We start from the raw sequence: 6,189 nt of genomic DNA, 5'->3' as shown, positions 1-6,189 counted from the left end.
AGGAGAACAAGGGCATTTAACCTATGATATCTCTTCAGATCAAAAAAAAAAAAAAACAGCTTGGAACACCTGCAATCAACCTCCACCTTCCCAAATTAGCATGCTGGGAGAAGTAAAGATTTCAAGATTGTGGAAGAGGAGCAGAAGCTCCCAGTAAGACAAGAGGAAAAATAGACTACAACACATTTAGGCAACTGAATGCCACTAAAAATAGATGATCAAGACTGAGACGGGAGGCTATCTAATTCAAGGTCAACCTGGGCTACATAGTGAGGTCTTGTCCCAGAAAGAAGGAAGGAAGGGAGGGAGGGAGGGAGGGAGGGAGAGAGAGAGAGAGAGAGAGAGAGAGAGAGAGAGAAACAGTATCTCAGTGCTCTGCACAGAAAATAGGAAATATGCCAGGTCTACAGAATGTGTTTCATGGATGAAATGATTTTAAAGTTTTAATGAGTGGATTTAACAGACTATAAGTCCAAAAAATTTCTATTTCCCTAAGCATGCTCTTCATATAAATCGGTTTATAAACAGAAATAAGTCATTGGTTCCAAAAGAATTATAAAATGAAGTTTAGCTAGGAAAATATAATTAAAATGATACGACTTTTCTACATCTTACATATATGTTTTTCCTATACACCGCATTTTGCTTTCTTAATTTTCAATTGGGGGTAGGGTATTGTAATTACTGTTAATATGGACTTGAAATAGGTGCAAAACAGAAAGAAAACACTGAGAATACAGATATCCAGGCTCACATCTAATTGGAAGCATTTTTTAAAAATTATTACCACAGAAAAATATTAGCATATAAATTTCACCCCATTAAAATAATTGATGTTAACAGACTAGTGTTAGTTTAATACTAGTCTACTGTTCAGAACAAGAAATAAGATTAAATTTAGTTATTAAAGGCTGGAGATATAGCTCAGTGGCATGGCATCTGCCTGATAAGTGAAAATTTGTGAGTTCAATCCCCCATACCCAAAATTTTCTTAAAATTTAAATGAAACTTACTTATTAAACTAATACCATAGGGCCAGGGGGATGGCACAGTGGAAAAAGCACTTCCCTGGCAAGCACAAAGGCCTGAGTTCAATCCCCGGTTCTGAAAAAAAAAAAAAAAAAAAAAAGCACTTTCCTGGCAAGTGCAAGGGCCTGAGTTCAATCCCCAGTTCCACCAAAATAAATAAATAAACAAATAGGTAAAATAATAGCATGTAATTCAATCAATATGCATTAAACATGGGAAAGGATTTGAAAGGCATTTTGGATTTAAGTTTTAGTCTTTTTTTCCCCTTAAATTAAAATATCTTTGAGAACAAGAGTATGGTGAGCAATATACATTAAAGAGGTGTGTTCACAGCGTTATGGAGGCAATTGGAGGAATTCATTTTTATAGCACATTTTTGTTATCATACAATCATTTTCAACTTTCAATGACAAAACTAAAGACCTTAGTGGCAAGCATGACCACATGTACTAAGAAAGTAACTACTCCAGAAACAGGACAGTCAACACTGTGAAATCTTCCAAACTTGGAGCAAGGAGACTGAAACAAATTTGCAATACAGGATCAAGTAAAAATGAAAAATGTAGACAAATTTAAGGATCTTAAAAGAGGAAAAGTAGTGAGAAAATTACACTAATACCTATGGTTAGCACTTCAAAGTATTGAGAGTGAGATATAAAACAAGACAGAAGCTTGAGTGATTCTTTGTGTGTGTACATGTGTGTTTGGATGCTGTGTGGTGTGATGCTTTTCATCTAATTAAGATTGAAGTTTGGGCATTTAAATAAATAGGATGGAAATGAGAGATGAGGACATAAGAGAAATAGAAATAGCAACAAAAATAATTAAAATTAAAAGATCTTGGAAGAGGGATGGCCAAATAGCTCAGCAGATTAAAGTGCCTGTAAGCAGGTGCAGGTGCCTGGGATTCAATCTCAGGGTCTGCTGTGCCAGCTCCACCCCTGGGGCATGCTGAGAAGGTGATTGAGACTGGGCATGGTGGCACACCTGTAATCCCAGCTCTTGGGAGGCTGTAAACAGGCAGATTGTTAGGAGTCCAATCTAGTAGTGAGACCCTGAACACCCTGTAGACCTTTCCCTAAAAAATACAAACAAACAAACAAACAAACAAACGAGATTGTGGAAGAGTAAAGATGCAAAAAAAAAGAAAGAAAAAAAAAAAGGGTTGAGGCATCCATGTGAAATAGCCCTTCTGTAGTCTTGGAGACAGTGACTTTTCTCTACCTGAGACCGATCTTCCTTCCCTGCTGGAGAGGATGACAATGGGGTAGGGAGTAAAGGATGGGCAGGGGCCTGAAAGGAAATATAGCCAGTCAACACAAGAGAAAATATGGACTAGCGATGAGCTGGCAGGGTCATGTGTGATGATTTGACTTCTCTTTATAAAGTAAGAGGACAGCAATATTGAAACTGCTGTGAATGGACCATTATTTTTCTGTGGATAGGCCATTCTTTTATTTATAAACCAAGAGCCAAGATGAAACTCTTATAGTTTCTACGTTCTGAAGACAAACACAAAAGTTCCCAGCTCTAGGAAATATGTCTGTCCCTCATACTCTATTTCTTTAACAGTGTACTTGTACCTTTTGCTTGCTAAATCACTTTTCACCCCTTTAGAAAAATGTTGAAAGTGAATTTCTAATTCTACATTGAAATAAGAGAGTTAATTTGCTCAAGATTCTTGGAGACTTTAGAGAGGAAGAGTAAGTAGATTATAACAGATCTGTTTTCAATATTATTTATAACATTACATTTTTCTGTTCATTTCATAATCTATATTACATTTTAAAGTCTTTCTCACCATTTTAAGAACTTCTGTATTCTCCATATATATTTCAGAATGTGAATTAGTGATTTAATAGGAAAAATATATTTTCATTTTTCAAAAAAGTAAGTGTTCAAGGTGTTGGAGAAAATAGAAAATGCCAAGGTAACATTCATTGCTTATTTTCAAAAAGAGAGATAAGATTCTTGATTTTAAAACATGATAAAATATAATGACAAAAGCAGCAGTGTGCTTTAAATAGGATATTTTAATTGGTTGAAAAATGATTTATTAAATTCATGTTGTTCAATTTACCCAAAAATCAAATAAAATATTCCAATAAAATTTCTCTTATCAAAAATTATAATTCACTCACAGCTCTCAATGTTTACTTTGTGTATGTGAAACTAACAATGTTTGACCAAATGATGTTATTTTTATTTTAAATAAAATTATACCTGTATTTAAAAAAATCTCACTGTGGCATTTCTTCCAAAAACTTCAGTGTCAAGCAAAAATTCTATTTTTTAGAATAGAAAACTCATCTATCATGTTTATTTTTTTTTTATTTTATTTATTTATTTATTTTTTGGTGGAACCGGGGTTTGAACTCAGGCCCTTGCACTTGCCAGGGAAGCCCTTATTCCACTGAGCCATCTCCCCGGCCCCCTTTTATTTATTTATTTTTTCATCTATCATGTTTATGAAATGATTTACATTTGATTTTAAAAATTCAAATATTTAATTTTGAAAAATCTTCACAAAGAAATTTTTCTATTAGCCTTAAGTAATAAATAAATAAGCAAAAATGCTGATTTAACCTGAATAGTTTCCTCATAGATATGTAAGAAGTGAAAAAAATTTATAATCTCTTGCAACTTTTCATTTCATCTTTTATTCATCTATTCATATCATGTTTTTTGCTTCTATAATTTTACTTTAGAACACAAGTATTTCCTTCCTCAAGTAAAATTCTCCCAAAGTATTTGGTAATGGTGTTATAAACTCATTTGCTTGTTGGCCACCTGCAGTAGGGCCTCTTACCCATGTGGTGGTACTCCACAATGGTGAAGAGGGGATGCAAGGAGCCAGGGATAGGGCAAGGTGTGAAGATGGAAAATCATAGCAGCATATGTTCTCACTTAAAATTAATGAGTATCATACAAAGCCCAAGCCCAGGACCAGCATGTGTAGGAAAGCTTCCGCACTCCCCTGCTCCTGCTGGATCCCTACAGACCCAGCCCAAGCCCAGCATGTGAGTGAGAACTTTCCGCAGTGCTCTCAGGACCCCTCACAAACCCACACCCAGGACCAGGTGTGTGTGGGAGAGCTTTCACTCTCCACTTTGCCTGCTGGATCCCTCCTGACCGAGCCCAGGCCCTATTTGTGAGTGAGTCTTTCTGTCCTGCTCTCTGGACCCTGCCAAACCCAGCCCAGGCCTGGCATAGAAGCCTGGTGTGAAACTCAGCAGGTGAAGTCCCTGCAGAGAGGCTAGGATCCAGAACCAACCAGTTAATCCAGGAGCAGAACATCTTGTCAGAGGGGCACAGTGGGTTCACTTCCAAGGGCTGCAGCAGGAAAAAGCTGAGCATAGAAGCCAGACCCATGCCAAACACAATTGGATGAATTCAAAATTCGCAGATCTGCACCCAGTAAGCTGAGACACTTTGCCAAACTCAGATCTATGAGAGCATCCTCCCTCTTTCTCTCTTGACTGAGAGAGGTGGCAAAAGACAACCAGAATGAACTATTCTGCCTGGAAAAAATCAAGTACATCAAGGGGAGGGGATCAGACAAAACTTAGCAGAACTAACATAAATACAAATTCCCCATTTTAATATCAGCTTAGCTATACAGACATAATGATTGTTATTACTGTCTAAAATATAAAGCCATTAGTTATAAAAGTTTGTCAACTGTTAAATATAATTACCCATTATTAGTGTTCCTTATTGTAGTTCTGTAAATACAAAACTATAACTGCCTTAAACATATAATATCTCTTGCATAAGAATTTCAGTAGGTACTAAGATTATAACTATACCAAAGCTCTACACCAAAGATTAGAGGGCAGTGTTATACAAAATGACAAAGAGAAGAAGAAATATGCAACCTCAGGTCCTAAGCCCATGCAGAACAAATGCAGAAGACACTAGCACAGAAGAAATTGGAAATTACACAGATGAAATGTCTGAAATAATAGCATCTGAAGTAAAGAAATAATTGCAGAAAAGCATAGAGGAAGTCAGATCAGAAATAACCTCTGAAATAAAAAAAATCTCTGATCAATAGTATCTGAAGTAAAGAATCAATGGCAGAAACATATAGAGAAAATCAGATCAGAAATAATATCTAAAGTTTAAAAAAGCCAACAACTATAATGCAAGAATTAATAAGTGCTTCTTAAGAAGACACTGATAAAAAATAGAGATTAAAAAACAATGGAATCCTTCAATGATCAATATAGGAAAGAAATAGATTGCATGAAGCAGAGTCAAAGAGATATAGAAGAACTTAAAATCTCAGTCACAAACTAGCAAAACTGGGTGGCAGTGAAGATAGTATTTCAGATCTTGAAAACACCATTGCAGCTAGTGAAAATGTTAAAAAAAAAAGAAAGAAAGAAAAACTAGGAAGCAGGAAAAAATAATTCATCACCTGCAAGACAATTCAAAGATGAACAAAGTGAGACTAACAGGCACCAATGAGAAAGAAGGAATCAATACAAATGATATAAAAAGAATATAGGCGGAAGCAGTAGCAGAAAACTTTCCAAATATGAAGAAAAAAATCTATCATTCAGGTAACTGAAGCATACAGAACTCCAAATAAAATCAACTCAATTACAAACACACTGAGACATATAATACTCAAGATCCCAGAAATCCAGCACAAGAATAATATGCTAAAAGCCACTAGAGAAAAGAAACAGATCACATTTAAAGGAAAGGTCATCAGAATAATGGCAGATTTCTCTTCACAAACCACAAAGGCAAAAACAGCATGGAGCAGAGTACTTCAAGTCCTCTATGAAAACAAATTCCCACTCAGACTACCATACCCTGAAAAATTCTCTTGCGAGATTGATAGAGAAGTAATATACTTACATGACAAAGAACAACTAAAGAATTTCATTATGACAAAGCAAATCTTATACGGACTACTAAAAGATATTCTAGAAGGGGCCCAAAATGATCAGAACTCTATGAATGAGAACAAAGAAACCAACCAAATAGAGCAAACAATTAAAAACAGGAGAAAAGGAGTAAATGACAATAGGTAAATAGCATGTCAATCACAAGTCTCAATTACAACCATCAATGTAAATGGACTATATTCACCAACTAAAAGAAATAGACTGGCACGGTGCATTAGGAAACAAAATCCAACAATAT

This window comes from Octodon degus, unplaced genomic scaffold (assembly GCF_000260255.1).
Source record: "Octodon degus isolate 3935 unplaced genomic scaffold, OctDeg1.0 scaffold00097, whole genome shotgun sequence".
NCBI classification, from domain to species: Eukaryota; Metazoa; Chordata; class Mammalia; order Rodentia; family Octodontidae; genus Octodon; species Octodon degus.
The sequence above is the reverse complement of the archived record's forward strand: the minus strand, read 5'-3'. Positions refer to the sequence as shown.